Source organism: Camelus ferus, chromosome 1, assembly GCF_009834535.1.
Source record: "Camelus ferus isolate YT-003-E chromosome 1, BCGSAC_Cfer_1.0, whole genome shotgun sequence".
NCBI classification, from domain to species: Eukaryota; Metazoa; Chordata; class Mammalia; order Artiodactyla; family Camelidae; genus Camelus; species Camelus ferus.
The window spans coordinates 33,276,474-33,297,034 of NC_045696.1; the positions used below are offsets into that span (position 1 = coordinate 33,276,474).

Consider the following 20,561-nt stretch of genomic DNA (forward strand, 5'->3'; position numbering starts at 1 on the left):
CAGCTTTATGAGACTGTGAAGCAGAGAACCCAGCTACGCTATGCCCTGACTCTTGACCCACACAAACTGAAATAATAAATGTAAATTGTTTCAATACACTCAGCTTGTAGTAGTGCTGTTGTGCAATACTACTAGTCTCCTGTCATGGACCTGTTCCTTCTCACAGTCTATTCTCCACAGAGCAGGCAAGTGATTTTTTTTGACCAAGTTGTTACCAAATGATCTTAATTGTTTATATTTGTCAATTTATTAGTTGAAAAATATATAAGTTCCTTTTTTGTATTAAACTGTACATTAAGGTTAATGATACAACTATGAATGACGCTGTCTCTTATAATACTTGCCTATAACTATATCTCCATTTCCTCACCTCCGATTCAGTTTTCAGCACAGGTTGTTATTCCACTCAAATGTCTCTTGCCACATTTGAGGTCCTAAAATGTATTGGAACCAGCCTTTCTTTTCACGCTATCAGTGTTCTCCTTTCTATTTTGCCTTTCTCTCTGAAATGCCATCCTAAATGTCCTTAAAGTTTCCTTATTCTCCTTTCCTTGAATTGGTTTTGTTCTTTGATTCCTACAACACTATTTTTCGCTTCACTGCCCTTTTGTTCTTACCTTTCAAATATCAACATCCCTCCTAGGTCTGTCTCCTTCTTGCTATACGCTCTTCCTGAGTGGCTTCACTGTTATATATTTAGCTAAAGCTTTCAATTGTATAAACTGAGGACAGCCCTATTTCCTTATTTTCAGATATTACTATCTGATGTGCTGCAAACAGCTTTACTTAATATAATGAATTCTACTTTGTATCTTCTAATTAACTCCATTGGTGTCTACCTGTACTCTTCCTGATCTCCACATGTATCCACCAACTATCCAAGCATGCAAGTCAAATCTTTTGGTGTCATCCTCAATCCCCACCCTACCTTAAAACCAGCTACCCCCCTCTCCCATATAAACATTCAATGGATCATTACACCCAATTCTTATAGTAATAGATATCTGAGGGTTCATCTCTTTCTTCTATTTCTATTGTTGAGTTCTGGCTGGAGTCAAGATTTTTAAATATTTTCTATGCCTCTAGTTTTCCCTTCTCTATAATTCTCAATTTCTGCACTATCGTCAGGTTGATCTTTCAAACATGCAAACCATTCTAGTGGTTTCTCATTACTCGTCTACTATATTATGATAGTGTCCAAATGCCTTAATACGTTGTGTAAGATCATTTGTAGAGATAGTCCTTCTTGTATTCATATGATGAGGTAATTCAGCATTCTTGTCCTCACTGCAGGGCTTTGCAGATATTCTTTCTTCTTCCTGAAAGACACTCTACCTTGTTCTCTTGACTCACTGTCAAGTGACTTACTATCTATCTCAGAGAGAGTGAAACAGTCTCCTTTATAGATTTCCCAGTTATTTCCATCCCTTACTTCCACACTGAACCAAGATTTTTCTCTATGCTTTCAATGTATGTTATTTACATACTTCTTATAGTACTCACCATACATTACTTTAGAAGTTTGTTTAGGTTCTCTCCCTTTAGGCTGTAATCTCCAAGAGATCAAGGATAATGTAGGCATAAATTTCTGAATCTTCCATTAAGACTGGCACATTGTAGGCACCAAAGAAATATTTTGTAGTTTTAAAGTAAGTGTCGACAAATTACATTCTTTATTAGCCATTTAATAGTCTAGTCCCAAATAGCTACCTCAGGAACTAGCCAGATACTTAGGGGGGATGAAAGGATATGAGATGCAATGCAGAATAGTTTGAATTAAGGAGAAAGGTTCTTGAATATGAAAGAGCGAATTGGAAGGGAAGAAAAGTATAGCAGTAAAGGGTCTGGCATTCAGAGCTCAGTATAGTAGGCAGGAATAAGAGAGAGAGGATACAGAAGAATAGGAATGCAATCACACAGAGAAGGATGGAGTGGTACTAATGAAACACTCAATGTGCTTCTTCTACTTCACAATCTCTCAGACCCAACTGAATGGCCACCTTCACTTGGATGATAAAAGTCACAGTCAGCATCAGTGATTTACTATTCACTCACTTTTCTAGTTCATTGCCAACCACTGAGTTATGACTTGTCAAAAGTAAAATGTAGATAAAGGCAAAGACATTGCTTTTAAAGCTGTATGACTTTAAGAGTGGAAAGACTGATACATCAATTGATGGAATGTTGGCTATAATCCAGTGCTCAAATTACAGATGCCGATATGATAGATGGCACACTGAAACTCTGTTAGCCATGCATCCTGGGTCATATAAGAACAGAGAGGTCAGGGCTCAGCATTTGATGCTGTACTGTGCTGTAGTGCACGGCTCTGCTCCTTGTTCCATGAGTGCTGCATGCCTCATTGATTAGTACAGTGCCTGCATTAGGTATTTATGATACATTCTTTTATTTACCCAATGGATGCCAGAGTCAGAAGGGGGTCCTTAGATATTTTTTTCAGATAATTTGTTTAAACATGAATAAACTCATATGCAGAAATTTAAATTTCTTATCCGATACCAATGCCAAGTTAGGATCAAGACAAGGAACAGAACGCTTGAAGCATATTTCTCAATGTCATGGTCTCTCCATTGCTTTTACTTTCATTTTAATGTTTAGCATTTCACAGCTTAGTTTTCCCTCTCACCCACCCAAGTATTCACGTCACATTGCCCAGAGTTATTATTCTCTAACCCCTTGAGATTTTTTTTTGGCTGCAGTTCTGAAAACAGTACCTTGATAGTATCAACAGTATAAACTTTTCATTTGGAAAAAGTATTGGTAAACTTTCCCTGAACTTTAGTCTATCACTTTTGAAAAAAAGATTTTAATATGAGAGAAAAATTGTAAGATCACAACTGTCTAACAATAATGCAACTTACTGCTTCTCAGATTAAAGAGCTCCTAATTGCTAAAAGCATTTAGAAGCTGGCCACCTGTCAGAATATCATAGAGGAAATTGCTATATTGGCTGGGAATTTAACTGGATGCATATTCTGTGACCGTTGATTCCATAAAGGAAAGTGATGATCATCTAAATCTCAAAATGGATTACTGGCTTAAGGTTATTAGTTCAAGCATGAAAGAGAAGGAATGGGCAAGCAGTTCCTTCTCAGATACTGCTAGTAATGGCAATTTTCTACCTCCAAAGAACAGTCTTAACCATAAGTTGGCTATCATTTTGTTACATCCCAATAATTCTGAAGATTAGAATAATTAACACTTAAATTAGGATTTTTGTTGTTGTTGTTTATAAATAAAAGAAAGCAACTTAAAATATCTTAGGCACAAAGGGGAAATATAATGAAACAGAGACAGGTCATGAAAGTCAAAGATAAGAAATCAGCTGGACCTTGGAACAGCAGTCAGACCAAAAAGCTGAAAATTGCTCTCATCTTTCATCTTTACTTCCCTCATGTGATTCTCTCTTCTCTGTCTCTACGAGTTGACTTTCTGTGCTTGTCTAGTCCACATAGAGAACAAATAAAAGCCACTATGCCATTTTCAATGCTTGATTTACCTTCCTTTCTGTAATCCACAAATACTTCCCTGGGGAGAAAACTCTGAGCCTCTTGGGTCCAGTCTCATAAATCATAGCCTTAGGGTCAGGGTCAACAGTATTTGAGGACTTTTGAGTTGTAACTGAGGTCATGAGATGGGTTGTTAAGGAGTTTATCAGGATCCTGGAAGACACTCCGTACAGGTATCAATTATACCTGGGCATAGTTCTTTACCAGAATATGCATATCCATGCCCCATTCTTAACATTAAGCCAGGATCTCCAGTGTATAGTCTCAGAATTGGGATTTTGAAGAAAGAGCTTCCCCATGTGATTATGATAAATACATTTACCCCTTATTAAAAGTCATGAATCAAATGTATTTGAAAATTAGCAAAATAAAGTAGATCTAGAACTAACTCCGTTTCTTAACTCAAGCACTCTGGATGTCACATGTGAAGTGGACCATATCTGTCAGGCAACACTGGCATAGAACCTTTGATTCTAGGATGATTATTTAGCATATGTAAATCTTAGACTTGAGTCTGTGCTTAGATCAGTGGTGAGATGGGATTAGGAGGAGGGGATGTAAACTGTACTAGCGCCCAGAGAACCCATGAAAAAGTACGTTATAAATTAATAAAAGAAATTTAAAATAGTCTTTTGCCAGACTTACCCAATATGGGTTTCCTTGACACTATTTCTTTGGCTCTGTGTGTGTGTGTGTGTGTGTGTTTGGTGGGGGGTGTTTAGGAATAAAATGGAATTGGTCTGTCTGGATCCATGAGAAATTTCTAAACCACAACATCCAGTTTTCTCTTAGAAATGTTCTTATTCTTTCTCTTTTGTCATGGAATTGGTTACAGAGGTTTCCAGCCACTCCAGAGGGGACCAACTGTATTCTCTGTATGAGTCTCATAATTTTCTTTCCTACCTGCATTCTCTTAACATGACACACTATGAATGAAACCAAAGCATTAAAGCAAACGCTATAGAAGCTTACCTATATTAATTTTGCCTGTTTGATTATGGAAGATAATTTCATCTTATAAATAGAAAAAAAATACATTTTTAAAGTAAAGTCTATTTTTCACACTACTTTCCCCTAGAGGATATTTAAAAGCCTTTCCATTCAAAACTTTTTAAAACATACTTTTCAAACACCTTGAGAATTTTTTTGAAGGTTAGAGAAAACATTAAGCTTTCAAGAGTCAGTTTAGACCTATGCAAGGTCACTACTAATTCATTCAGACTGGCAAACACTTAAAACAGCTATAGATGAATATAAACCAAGAACTTTATGTAAAATATTTAATGAAAGGAGAGGAACAGTTATTTTGCAATCTATTCCAAAATATAATACAAGGATCAAACTTTACTTATTTTTGTGTCTGTATTCTTAGCATGGTGTTTTGCATGTAATGTTTCATTTTATTTGAATAGATTGTATCATGCTGTTACATTTTTTAAAATTAAAAAAGGCATATTAATTTGTCTTAATGATTCAGAGATACCTTGATGCCTTCTGGTACCAATCTATTTTTAGCAATGATAGGAAGTTATGCTATTATTTACTTTAAACTGAGAAATTAAAAACACAGAAAGCAGTGCAGAAAATTCCCTTAAGTTTATAATCATTTTATATTTGTTCTAAACTTGATTGCAGAAATAACAGTGAGCATTTCTTCTGAGTAATTAAAGTCACTATAGTTTGGGGTTAAACTCTAGCAATAATTCCTCAAATTCAGAATGATAGTGAATTTTAAGGGCAAGTATTAGTGGTGCGAGGAGAACAGGGAGGCAATGGCACCTGTAAGAAGCATCCTGGGGCCTCAACTGTGGATGTAGGACTTTATTTTTATAAGCTGGGTTGTTGAATATAGAGGAATTCATTTTATTATGTATTTGTTCATATGCCCGAAATATTTTGAAATTTGGTGTAAAAAATATTTTTAATTGACCCTCTACTATGTCAAATATACAATTTAGGCTTAAAATTGCGCTTATTAAAAGCAACTAAAACAGAAGCAACTTCAACAGTTATAACCGAAGACAGTCTACTTATTTTTTTTCCTCCCTTAATAAACCACTTCAAAAAATTACATTACACTCTCTAGTTATATTTTTAAAGGAAATTTTAATGTCACTTTTTTTATAAGGGCAGTAATTTGCATTATAAATAAGATAGTAAAATTAATCTTTGCTATTTTCTGGGTTTATGTTTATGTCTTAGTAAAGCAGAGTTACCTACACTAAATGAAAATGATAATAGCTGCCTTTTATTAAGGTCTTATTATGAACCAGACCTAGTTCTTATTAATCATTTTTCTTATAATAACCCTGTGATTTAGATGTTATTAACCTAGCTTTACAAAAGGAAAAACACTTAGGCAGAGAATGATTAATTTTTTTTTCTTTCAGATTTGTACAAGTAATATGTGACAGATCCAGATTTCAAACAAAGGTCTGTCATGTTCCAAAATGTCTGCTCTTCCTTCATAAATAAAATGTCCCACCAATAAGGGTTACCACTAGGCACCAGGGGTCATTGATCCTGCCCTGTGGTTACTCCTAAGCATGGGGCATTGTGGAGTGGAAAACAAAAATAATCAACACTAAAGAGAAGCTCTATTGGGATTTCCTAGTGATGATGAGCTCATTATAAAAGAAGGAACAGCTTTACATTCTAATACAGTTGGTAGAAATAGGAGTCCTCCCCTTATAGGAAGAAATGGATGACTGAGATGTTCCAAATAATGAAGCTCTGACTTTCAATGATATATAGAATCATTATTGTTACAGCTAACATCTATTGAGTATTCACTATGTATCAGCCACCATCGGTACTGCTTTATATAAATCATCTCACTTAATTTGGAGAACACACCTTACAGTACATGCCAGCATTACCCTCTCATCTGTGAGTGAGCAAACTGAGTCTTAAAGAGGACTTGGAAGCTATTCAAAGCCACAAACCTATGGAAAAGTACAGAAGGGCATCTCAGCACAGACAGTCTGACTCCAAACCTCTTGCTCTGATTCTCCACAAGGCACTGCCTTCATCCTGCCTGTGTGCAAAGATGCAGAAAAACCATACAAAGAGACAGAGATAGAGATGAGTGCTACCAGTTATTCAAGCTGTTTATATTCACAGATCCAGCTAAGGGCCATTGTACAGTGTTAAAATGTTTTTACTCTTTGATAATTTTGATTCCAAAATTCTAGTCTCAGTTTGCCAGGGAACCAAAGATTACAAGTATATACTGTGAAAATAATTTTAAATATTTGGATGTTACTGGAAACTGCCAAGTTCTTAGATACAAACTACCAAGCTTTTCCTCTTTTTCCTTTTTCTTTATTTTACAAGGTAACAATCCTGTTGATAATGTCTTTGGAATGGGATATACTGCAAAAAGAGGACAAGGTTAAGTTTAAGTTTTGCATTTATGGAATATTTGTAGATTGAATGAAATTCTTCTCTGTAGCCAAATGAGAATTTAGCTCCCATTAAAGGCTGAAAAGAGGCTGTAGCTTTATGAGTCTAGCATTGTTATGTTAAAATGTTTTGGTCCATTTTCATGATTATAATTAATAATATATATTAAAAAATTAAGAAGTTTCAACTGCAATTAACTGTGGCTCAGAGCATAAGGCCATGAAGGATTTCTCAGTTCTTCTTGTGTAAATGTTGAATAAATGCTGAATTCTTTTGGGAAATAACTTGAATATCCATTGATTTTACTAGTACAGTAATTAAATATATTCCCTAAGGAAATATACTTTAGCATGTTGGCAATCTGCCTACTGTCTGTGCATCTTGGGCCAGGTAAGCTGTTTCCTAGTCATTAACCCTGGGGTTGCTCACTGTCCTTACCATTATTACCTACAGATGAGGCTCTGTGTGTTCCATTTCTCTTTGAAGTTCATATATATTTTCCATAAACATCTTTTCTGCTATGTTGAAATTGTATAATATTTACAAAAACTCAGGGGAAACACAGAATATAAAGTTTACTTAAGATTTACATTATGATTTAGCAAAGGGTTCCCTACTAATATTAATAATGATAATTTTTAAAAAAGCATTTAAAATCTTCTAGTAGTGTTAACTGCTTCCCCAAGAGTATATGTCTGGATTATTCTTCACTTTTTCCCCTGTTTTCCATCTTAAACACTTTCAATTTTCTCTACAGTAAGTGCTATTGGGCAGAGGAGGGTTAATAAAAGGCTACATTCCTGCCTCTACTGATTTTATATTCTATTGTCTAATATCCATGAGTTTTCCCATTTTTCTGGAGCATGGATCCCCTGTTTGACAATAAGATACATTTCACATTTCTGATTTTTTGGACTCTGTAGGTTGATGTTGAGGACTTTTATATAATACCATACTTCTTGTCTAAACTGTTTTTGGTCTTCATAATAATAGAAAGGCTTCAGTATAGAAATGATTACTGGATGCTTACCAAGTGTCGTTGGCACTGTCCATGCCAGACGTGCCTGCCTTTAGGAATCTAGAATTAATAAATATTTGGACTAGTGAATATAAAATTACAATGGAATTAAATAAGTGTAATAATAGAGAAGTATATGAAGAATCACATACGAGGGACTCTTAACTCTTTTGAGGAGTAAGAGATGGACTTTATAGGAAGCTATCTGAAAGAACACTCAAACAGAAGGATAAGAGAGTATAATCTGAGAAGTCTATAAAGAGATTGATGGAAGGGTACAAGGTGGGAGACAAGAGAATGTTCCACAAGAGCGGAGAGCATCTTCAAACATAATAGGGCTTCTGGACTTCACTCAAGGATGTAGAGAGCTGGAAAGAGCATCATTCATACTCTCACAACATAAATCTGGACAAACTGAAACTCCATCACGTTTCTTGTATTCACCGGGGAGCTGAGGTCATAAGGTAATCAACTAGCACAAAATCTAAGGAATGGCACCTGCAGGGAGAGACGGGACTCAAGTGCTTTTTTATCTAGAGAGATGCAGGTGGAAACTAGTAGAAGAATTCAACTAGAATAGTCAACAAATTGGTAAAGGAGAAGTGTGGGGAGACAGTGTGGGCTGCTGGAGGCCACAGATATAAGGGAACTGGCACGTTTCTGTAGATTTTTCTCTCCATCATCTCCCTAAAAGTTTGAGAATACTGAGAAAGCTTCTGAATTAATACACACTTAGGTGAGAGGGAAGATCAGCTGCTGTGTGAGAACATAAAAATCTGCCTGGACCTTCTTTATCTCCTATTCAGAAAAATGCCTTATTCTATGGTTGGAAGGGGTCAAAAAATAGACAACCTTGGGCACTGGTGAAAATCCAATGTAGCTAGCAGAAATGAACAGGCAAAAAAATATACCAACAACTCCTCTACTGTGGGAGGAAGAACAGGGATACATGCTGAAATCACAACTAAAAGCTGAAGGGAGTCAAGAACAATGAGAAGGTCACGTGCTCCATACCAAGGAACACTTTGCCTAAAGCTGAAGCTTAATCAGATCATCAGTGAACACCCCTTTTCCACTCTGTTCATTCATAATTTAAACAGAATTTTGTAAAAAAAAAAAAAAATCATATGATCACCTCAAAGGATAAAGAAAAGGTATTTATAATTCAGTGTCCACTCATTATCCAAATTTTCAGCACACTAGAGAGGATATTTTTTTCCTTAACCTGGTAAAAGGCATCTATAAAAATCTACACGTGACATGATATTCAATATTCAATGGTGAAATCTTTCCCTTTAATTGGGAACAAGTCTGTTCTTACAACTCCTATTAAACATTGTTCTAGTAGTTTTAGTATAATACGGCAAGAAGGAAGAAAGAATATTTAGATTGGAAAGGAAGAAGTAAAACTGCCTCTATTCACAGATGACAGAATTGTCTATGTAGAAAACCACAAAAGACCTATACAGAAACTCTTAAAATTGCTAGGTGAGTTTAGAAGAGTCTCAGGATACAAAGTCAACATGTCAAAAAAAAAAAATTCAATTTTATCTCTGCTAACTAACAATTGGAAAAGTTTTAAAAAGCATCATTTACAGTCGCGTCACAAAATGTATTTAGGTACAAATCTTAAAGAAGGTTCATGGATTTGCATGCTGAAAAGTACAAAATATTGATGAAAGAAATAAAACACCTAAATAGATGTAGAGATATGTCTGTGACTCAGAAGATTCAATGGTTTAAAGTGGCAGCTTTACACAAATTGATCTGTAGATTCAACAGAATCCCAATCAAGATTCCAGCAATCTATTTGTAGATATTGACAAACTGATGTAGAATTTTCACATAAAGGCAAAGGAACTAGAAGAACCAAAACAATTTGAAAAAATAGTTTAAGGACCCATACTAAAATTACAAGACTTAATTATAATTATTCACTAATCAAGGCAAGTGGATAAACACAGAACAAGAGAAGAGAATAGAAAATCAAGTAATAGACACACAAGTGCTGTCTACTTATTTTTGACAAGGATACAAAGGCAGTTCACTGCAAAAGAATCATCTTTTCAACAAGTGACATTGGAATATTTATGTATCTTTTAAAAAGTGGTGCTGGAACATTTATACATATATATGCAAAAAATAATAATCCTTAACCTGTATCTCATGTCTTGTACCAAAAATTAGTTCAAAATAAAACAGACTCAATAGGATATAAAGCCATAAATAGGTAAGAAGAAAACAGGGAAAATATTTGTGATAATCAGTCAGGCAAATATCTTTTCTTCCTTAACATACGATACCAAAATACAAACCATGCAATAAAAAACAAAAATTAAATTTCCTTAAAATTGAAATATTTTGCTTTAAGAAAGACAATCCTAAGGTAATGAAAAGACAAGTCAAAGACTTGGAGAAAATATTTGCAAGTTATAGTTTTGGTAAAAGTGCATGTTTCTAGAATACATAAAGAATTCTGAAAGCTTAACAATAACAAGCACTAAAGTCAATTGAAAAAAATAGGCAAAGGATCTAAATTGGCGCTTCATCAAAGAAGATATATGGATGGCAAATAAGTGTAGAAAAAGATGCTCAACAGCATTAGTCACTAGAGAATGTGAATCAAAACCACATTGATGTATGGCTATTCATATAATCAGTGATTAAAATAAGAACATATTGACACTACCAAGCTCTGGCAAGGCTGTGGAGGAGTGGGAACTCTCATACATTGCTGCTGCAAATGCTAAATGCATGGCCACTACAGATAATTGTTTGGCTATTTCTAATAAAGTTGAATAGACACCGTATTACCACACAGTCCATCTCCTAGCTATTCATCCAAGAGAAATAAAAACTTATGTTCACATAAAAATCTGTCCATGGATATTTATAACAGCTTTATTCAATAATCACCACAAACTGGAATCAACTCAGATGTCCTTCAATAGAAGAACAGATAAACTGCCATACAGTCATCAAATGAATACTGCTTGGTGATATAATGGAAAACACTATTAATTCATGTAATGATATTGTTACCAAAGGCAGGTTCATGTGCCTGTCGCACCATGATGCCAAACAAACTGAAATAGCAAGAGATTGGAGCAGGGAAATGTTACTGCAGGGCGGAGCAAGGAGGACATGGTGGCTCATGTCCAAGAAAACCTGAACTCCCAGAAGGGTTTCAACAAAGCATATTTAAAGGCCAGGTGAGGGAGGCGAGGTAGCAGGGTACATGATCAGCTTGTGCACAACTCTCTGATTGGTTGACGTTGAGGCAACAGAGTGGTCAACACTATCAACCCCTAGGCATCAAAAGGTCTGGGGGCCATGTGCTCTCAATCATCAAGTAGTTAATTTCTTCCCTTTGGTGGTGGCTTTTAGCATCTGAAAAACTCAGGAAATTTGCATGAGATACTATTACCTGGGTACTTCAGAGAGCAGCTGCATCAGAGGATATAGGGGGAAGGTCTGACCCTAGAGGGCCAGGGTTCTGCTCAGCTACAATATGAATGAACCTTAAATGCATTTTGAAAGCTTTGGCCAAACCCAAAGAGTTATATACTGTTTAATTCCATGTATATGACATTCCGGAAAAGACAAAAAGTGTAGGATTGAAAATAGACTAGTGCTTTTCAGTTTTGAGAATAGGGGAGAAATTAGTAACAGGGGCAATTCAAAACAACTTTGGGGGTGATGAAATTGTTCTATTTGTGTTGGTAGATACACAGCTCTATGTGTTTTTCAAAATCCACAGAACTATATACCACAAAGAATATGTTTTACTATATGTAAATAAAAACAAAAACAAGACCTGGAGACATAAATGAAACACAAACAGATAACCTAGCTGTTATCACCTCAATAACAAAGTAGGGAAGAAAGTAACTAGCCCAACTCATCTTTGGAAAATAGTATTTTGACTTAATACCACAAGACTGTGGACAAAAAGAACTGTTCACAAACATTGCACTCCAGCTAGTAAATTTTTTGCTCACAGAGTATGGGTCAGTAATTCTGGAATTACTTTACATATGTAGTAGGTTCCAACATATATATTTTTTATATCTGTCTAATCAGAGGGACTAGAAGTAACAACATCATTATAAAAATGAGTACATCTAGCACCCAGATCTTGGTTCCTCAGTGCCATTCTTAATGAAGTAAACAAGGCCAACTTGGAAAAATGGTTGACTGTAGGGCACAGAAAATATAAGACGAATCTGTAACAACGAACGTACGGGTGTTAGAAAAGAAAGGATTATTTCAAAAAAGGATGAGGATGTGGAAAATGCACAGAAGCCAATCTGCAAGGGTTCCTAATAACTAAAGCTCAAAAATTGTTCAACAATTTAACCAACACATAAAACAATACTGATTTTAAATCTTAAAATAAAAATGAACACACATGAATTTATAGTGATATAAATAAATAAATAAATAAATACATACATACATACATACAGAAGATCCTTCCTACTAAAAATAAAAATTAATATGGGGTTGAGGAAAAAAGAAAATCACCATCAGAACTCAGTATTTTTTTGTTCAGGCAAGTTCTACCAATTAATGCCAAAATTAGTGGGCAAAAGTTTAACGAGCAACAGCTTATTTGCATAGTCTCAAAACATCTTTCTCAAGATGTTCATCAATTACAAATCAAAAATAGTAGCTTTACCATGGAAAAATCCTTAATCAGGTGGTTGAGATTAGTAACACCAGTAATAAGACATAGCACATCATGTACTCCCTCCTCACATGATGCACTAAGAAAGAGGTACCACTCTGTGATATTCTCACCAAAAATATATAACCTACATTTTACCACGAGGACACATCAGAGAAATTAAAAATGAAAGAAGATTCCACAAAGTGATCAACCAGAAGTCTTAAAAGCGTTAGTACATTGAAAGATACTGAAAGACTGAGGAACTGTCACAGATAGGGGTAGACTGAAAAAAAAAAAAAAGGACAACTAAATGTGTTATGGAAACTGGGATTAGATTTGGATCAGAAAAAGGACAGTGTAAAAACTGGTGAAAACAGCATGAAGACTGCAGTTTCCTTACCAGTACTGCACTAATGTTAATTTCATAGTTTTAATGAATGCGAGATAGTTATGTTAAGTTGTTAGCATTAGGAAAAGCGACTGAAGAATATGCAGGAACTCTGGACTATTTTTTAAACTATTCTGTAAATCTAAAATTATTTTAACATAAAAGCCTACAGGCAAGATAGAGCTTGAGGAGCACTGAAAAGCCTGGGAAGTTAGATATAGTTGGATTATGAAGTGTGACCTGGAAAGTAGGAAGCTGGAGAGCTAAGAAGAGATTAGAGTACACAAAAATATGCTATCCACTCAAAAATGAGAAGGAGTTTGGATTTTTTTTCAAGGAATTAACATAATGAGATTTGCATTTTGAAAAGTATACACTTGTTGAATTTAAATAATAATTTAGAAAGAACCAAACCTGATGATATATAATATATAATATATAGTCCATTAGAAAGAAAGATCACAAGGGAGATGGGGGAGGATTTTGTCAGGATGGAGAGACTTAGAATGGATTTTAGAACAATTTGGAGGCACAATAAAAACACTTGGTGGTTAAGACAGAGGAAAGGGGAAGGCAAGGAGTCTGAGATGACACCAATATCCACGCTCCAGAAGCATTAGGCATTTTGATGTGAGCTGAAAATTATTCTTTGATGGTCAACTCTTTAAAAATTGTCAAGTAATATAAATCACATATCCCCATTCCATCTTGAGATGAAATATTTATTCCCTCTATTTATATCCCTCTTTTTCTCAAAGCTAAGTCCTATTTCTAAGGTGGGAACCTGAGTTGATTAACAATGTCATGAGAAAGAGATTAGAGTGGGTACCACGTGGAAGAAAAAAATAGTTCGATGTTTAAGTCTTGGCCCTACAGCTAAACAAAACTCTAAGCAATGGTTCCCCTTCCTACTTATTTTTCTCCTTTGATAAATTTCTGTGCCATATATGTTTCCTTTTTCATATCTATGAAATGAGAATAATCAATTTAACTACCATTTTAGCTGCTTGAGTGTTAAATATATATAAAGGCCTTAGATCAGTGCTTGGCATATAGTGCACTTGAAGTAAATGGTAATAATCATAGGGAAGTTGTTATTGTTAGTTTTGTTCTGTTTACCAATTTTCCTCCTCTCAGAAGAGGTCACTAAGCCTGTTCAGTAACTACTCATTCTCTAACACATCACATATGTCTTGAACCAGTTTGACTGGGTGAAGGGCAAGATATAAGGGACCATAACCAAGTCCCCTGTGTGATGATTCTCTCCACCTCAGACATCCCAGGACATAATGAATTGCACTAACAAACAGTGATGTTAGTGATATCAGTCCTACGCATACAGACATTACTGGTGCATAACATGGTAAATTTTCCAGCAGACTTAAAAAAAAAATAACATATGTAATAATACATTCTAATAAAAATCTCACAACATAAAGTGAAATAAGAAAGTCTAAAAATTCAAGTGTGGTTTTAAGGATGGAATGAAGCACAGATACTTGTTACACACATTACTTGGAAATAAAAAGTATAGATATTTCTTTGTCAAGATACTCCTTTTATTATCAGATTTATCAGGGAATATGCTTCCCTGAGTAAAAGGAGTTTATAGAAGTAGATGTAGATTTAGGAGAAATTATTAAATTTTATATATTCATTTTCAGATGTCTGGGTAATATTATAATGCAAATATCTGGACAGCTGCTGAATGGACAAGTCGAAAGTACAGGATTATAAATTAGGTCAGAGGTACAGATTTAGGATACATGACACACAGAATAAAGGTCAAAGATAACAGAACAAAAGACAAACCCAAACTGTGGTATTTATTACCCCAGAAGGGTATGTACAATTAATAAAGAATGCCTATAATTAAATTCAAACGCATTGCTACAGAACATGAAAATGGTGATTTTATAGAACCAATGCTGTATCAGGGTGGTATTATAATGATATTCTAATTTTTTATAAGTACCAAGTGTTTATTAAATATTTAATCAGGAGTAATAAGCTCATGGGATGTAAAGGCAATTTATACCTCATATTAATAGTTTGTGTCAAAAAAAGGAAGTTTAACAAAACTTAGGTGGTCATTCAATAATAATTTAATTGATAATAATTTAACTGATCAAAATTTGATCAGCCTACTGTATTTTCCCATACAGATTAATTTAATATTTTGCATGAGTGGTTTTATCAACCCATTTTTTATCTTCCATGAGTGCCTAGTAATATATATGTGTTATATAAATTATGTGTATTAACATATAGATAACAGGCATTGTATTACTCATACCAAGAAAACCTATTTTTTTCAATGTTTGCATAGAGTTCTATTTCTTGATAGCTCAATAATAATTTTTGAGCAACTGATTCTGTAGGATTTTGCTTCTTGGGAAGCCTACATCATTTGATTTACATTTTAGATTTATAGAGCAAGTATTTCCTCATATCTTTCTCTTGTCCAGTCTCAACCTCTCAGTTGGCATTATCAGGGCAGATAGAGCCTGAAAAGGCTTCTTATTAAAAGCAACCAATCAGGAGGATAAGACTCAAAGAGATCAGAGACGTAAAACTAAATGTTTGGGATAAGGCTATTACTACCTGATCTTAACAAGATAAGTCTGAATTGAGACCTGCAACATTCATCTGTGGGTAAGGCAACATTTCTGATGATGTCTGATATCAGAACTTACAAGATTTTCTACTGCCTAGGATTAAATAGACCTTCATCATGGTTAATAACACTTTTTCCTAGAAAACATACAAGAGTCTAAGATTTTTACTGAAGCTTATGAAATTGAAGCTCCAGACAAATATAAAAATTTTTCCTCTGGTGTCTAAAGGAAATGGCATTTTTCCAGAACATAAAAAAAAACACACACTTTTACTATATTGTGTTAATATTACTCAAGTTTATTCATATTTGGAGTCTTAGGGCAAAAATTATTTGAAAATACTGATAGAAATCAGGGTAAAATTCATTGCTCACTAATCTATAGCTCATACCCTAAGCAGAACTGCTTTTTGAAAATCTAGTTATAGTTCCACGATCTAAGAGGTCATATTTAATCATGCCACAAATTCTATCATTGGTAAAGTTTATAAACTTTGGTGACTACCTTAATAATTTCCATTCTGTTCTATATGTTTTCTTGGTTGGAGTTTCTTGATGTTCTTTTATCTGTTTGCATCCTATAAATAAAAGGTGTCAGAGCCAGAACTGTATCTTAAATCTCTACATGGCACTGAGAGATCAAGGCTTACGGAGCCTTGATGTTATCAAGCTTACAAAGCAAGGGAGCTGCCACAGAAGCTGCCCTCTGAACTATGCTCTGTCCGAGTTTCACACTGATATTTCCGGAAGGCACATCTGATGATATCACTCCCTACTTAAAAATCTTCCTATTCTCCCTACAGCCTTCAGGATCAAATCTAAACTCTTAAACATGACCTACCCACAAGACATTTCACAATTTGACTCTTGTTCACCTCTTCTCTCATCTTCCTTCCTTTATTTCTGTCCTACGGATATGCTTTTAAATCACTGAGCAATAAATACTATGCTATCCTCTTTCTGAAGTTTGGGTCTTTGCCTGGGCTGTTTGCTTTACCTGTATTATTTCACCTCTGTCCTTACCTAGTTAGTTGTATGTCTATACTACCACATTTGTCATCTGATATTAAAAGTTCCTGTTTACAAGTCTGAAAAGACAGGGATAGCTTCTTTGCTTCTTGGTTATACTAGCACAGTGGCAAACATTTGAAAAGTTCTAGACAAACACTTGAATGTGCTAATATGTGAATGAATTAATGAAGTGATTGCCTCCTCTGCATAATTCCCAGACCCTCACAGCCTTTCCAGAATTGACTACATTACTATCTGCCCATCCCCAAACTCATGCTGGCTGCATCTCAAACTAGGTACATTATTTCATTTCTAGAATACATCATCACATCTGGATCACATCAAATGGTACAGGTGGACCACAGATTCTTCCCCAATCCATCACAGCAAAGCTGCTTTCTTCATGTCACTATAAAAAGTCCATTTTTGACCTTCTAGAAACCTGAGACCCTGTTGCAGCACACAATTTTCCCTTAGCCCATCACTTAGGAAGTCACTGCTTATTTCAATAGGGGGAGAAGAGTTATTGTCTTTCCTTACCAAGCTACTGTTTTAGATGAATTCTCTGGGAAACAGACTCCTAGATGGAGAGTTTACTGGGGAGTGCTCCAGAGAATAACATCTGGAAAGAGTAAGAGAAACAGTGTCAAGTGGAGGGAGAAGTTGAAATGTGATATAGTTTCATGACATCTCAGCTGATGTCCTTAGGGAGCTCTGGAGCTGGGATGATTCTCCCTAATTGTCTCAGGTTAAGGAAAAAAGTCTAGTCTCTGCACCCACTCGTCAACCAGCCTTGATTTTGGACTTCCCCTGAGTAAGATGGTAACTTGGGGAAGGGCAGCACTCTTTCTTCTACTAAGTTGGGCAGTTCTGGAACAGAAATTGACAATGTGCTGTCAGCAGCAAACACTCTCAGCATCATGCTGGAAATGTGTCCAGATGGAGCAAACTTACTATATAAAGCAAGTTTTTTATCTGAAAGGCATGGGTAGACTGTAGTAGGTACTGGGGTGGATTTCTACTTCCCTCCTTCAAGGCTGAGGCACTCACTTTTCCAGGTGTTGAAAGCAACAGTAATTCAGGTACAAATATTTCACTCAGTGTAAGTCATTGTTGTATTCATGCTCCTAGCACCATATTGGCATTAACTCATGGGATTCTTGCCAAGGTGTGAAATCTAACATCATGAAGGAGGGCTGCATTAATTATCTTTTGCTGTAGAAACCAATTTCTAAAACCTAAGTGGCTTAAATCATACAAATTTGCTATCTTATAGTTATAAAGGGCAGAAGTCTGAAATGGGTCTCATTGGGCTAAAAATCATGATCTCATCAGAAATGAGTTACTTCTGGAGTCTCTAGGGTAGAACCTGTTTTCTTGCCTTTCCCAGCTTTCAGAGCATGTCCAAATTCCTTGGCTTCTGGGCTTTCTCCCAATTTTGAAGTGAGCCTTGGCAGGTTTAGTCCATTCACTCACCTGTCCTCACTCTGACTGATCACATCTCCTTTTCTGACTCTTGTTTTTCACTTCCTTTTTCCAACGTTAAGAATCCTTGGATTTATATTAGAACCACCTGGGTAACCCTGAATACCTTCTCTATTTTAAGCACAGCTTGTTAGCAAATTTAATTCATCTGTCTGGTTTAATTTGTCATGGAAGGCAAAAAGTACATAAATACATATTCATATATATATATGGTCACTGGGTCAGATGGTTCCAGAGATTAGGAAATGGACATTTATGAGGGTGAGGTGGGGCATTATTCTGCCTAACACAACTGCTAACATATATTAAGACAGACAAAGCTACTCTCTTTGATCCTTCTTAATCCAGACCCCACAGGATCCATATATACCGTCCTAGCTCCTAAGAGTAACTTTTGGCTACTCCACTACAGCTGTTTGGTGTGTATTCCTTTTCGTCACTTCGCAGACTCAGCACTGCCCCAGTTGGGTTCGATGTGATGACCCAGGTTATTGGTACAGTGGCCCAGAGTGGAAATGAGAATGTATAAAAAGAATATTGCCATCAAATTCCCATAAAGATGGAGTCCTAGCCTTTGAAGAGAGGAGAGGGCCATTTCCAGAGGCCCACTGTGTTTGAGAGACCTGGAAATTCAAGATTTTTAAGGGCATCAATCTACTTTTTACCTTCACAGGGTTCCACGCCTTTCTTATTAGGGTCTTAACCTTAAGACAAGCACACTTGCAGAGTTAAGAATTTGAACTTTTCTGAAACTCCTCTATTCTTATAATTAAATTATGGGCCTCATGCATAGCTGTTTTTGCCCTTCAGAAATAAAAATAACTTTATGCTGCTCAGAAGGTCATCTGGCTTTCACACATGACCAAAATTGGTGATTAATTTTCCCCAGCCTTCATTTTTCACCCCCAATGCATAAGTAGTATCCAATAAAACTGACCAATTTCAGGATCCTGGTAATACTATTTTCTTTGGACTCTCAGGATGCCGGAGATGTAACTGCCAGTGCATTCCCCCTCCACCATTACCCCATCCCAGTTTAACACTAGTGAAAAGTTTAAAATTTCACTGAGATAGCATGCGAGGTGTTCGTACTCCACTTACCTCCAGTGGCGCGGTCCTCATTTTCAGCTGGCAGGAGGTACTGCGATCCAAAAACCCCAGTTTTGCCTCTGCTCTCTGGAGTTAGGTTGTCCCTGAAAAACAGTTGCAAATGAAACAAGGGGGCAGGGTTTTTATACCCTGCATTGACAAATCAATGGATGTCAGCTGCCCATAGGAGGAAGGCAACACTGAAACAAAGGCAGATTATTGTTCTCCAGCTGAGGGCAAAGGCCTAAGGGAGAACTCAGCTGTGAGCAGTCAGCAGCCAACAAGCCTTGCAGCAAGGGGCAAAAACGGCCAGGTCTGAAGAGAGGATCTAGTTGGCTCATCACGACCTAACTGCCACTAATTGTTCTCTCCCACTCATGGATGTCTCTAGCTTCATTATTCACCAATACATAGTCCTAAAATTCCTTTTCTAATAACACTTCTGAGTTTCTGTTTGTTATTACAGCCTATAATGAAAAAGAAAATCAGGGAGGGTATAGTTCAAGAGTGCATGCTTAGCATGCAGGAGGTCCTGGGTTCAATCCCCAGAACCTCCTCTAAAAATAAATAGATAAACCTAATTACTTCTCTCCCCCCCATCAAAAAACAAAACAAAACAAAAACAAAAACACCCAACAAGTTTATGCTATATAGCACAGGGAACTATAGTCAATATCTTGTAGTAACTTATGGTTAAAAAGAATATATATTTGTTACTATATGACTGAAGTATTGTGCTGTACACCTGTAGTTGACACATTGCAAGCTGACTATACGTCAATAAAATATATATATTAAAAATGGAAAAAGAAAAAATATGAAAAAGAATATATATACACACATATATATAACAGAATCACTATGCTGTACACCAGAAATTAACACGTTATAAACTGACTATACTTTAATAAAAAATTTAAGAAAGTTTCCTTATGATATCACTTATATGTGGAATCTAAACACAAATGAACTTATTTACAAAATAGAGACAGTCACTGACATAAAAAACAAACTTATGGTCACCAGGAGGGAAATAGGGTGGGGAGGGATAGATTGGGAGTTTGAGATTTGCAGATACTAATTACTATATATAAAATAGGTAAACAACAAAGTCCTACTGTATAGCACAGGGAACTGTAATCAATACCTTGTAATAACCTATATATGAAAAAGAATGTGAAAAGGAATAAATATACATGTATAAGTGAATCACTATGCTGTACAGTAGAAATTAACACAGCACTGTAAATCAACTATACTTAAATTTAAAAAAATCAAATGTTATGCTACAACTTAATCAAGAACTGTCTCTGTGAAATTTTATTACCTATTAAATTAAATAACGA

General features: G+C 35.6%; 1 long non-coding RNA gene across 1 annotated transcript in view; it reads right to left on the reverse strand.

Moving 5' to 3' along the window:
* LOC116663033 overlaps positions 1-19,658 on the reverse strand; it is a 132,569-nt gene extending 112,911 nt beyond the window's left edge. The window contains exons 1-2 of the long non-coding RNA XR_004319054.1: positions 19,228-19,658; positions 17,182-17,263 (exon numbers count right to left, since the gene is read on the reverse strand). This is a non-coding gene — a long non-coding RNA (uncharacterized LOC116663033). The remainder of the gene's footprint in view (positions 1-17,181; positions 17,264-19,227) is intronic.
* Positions 19,659-20,561: the final 903 nt, after the last annotated feature.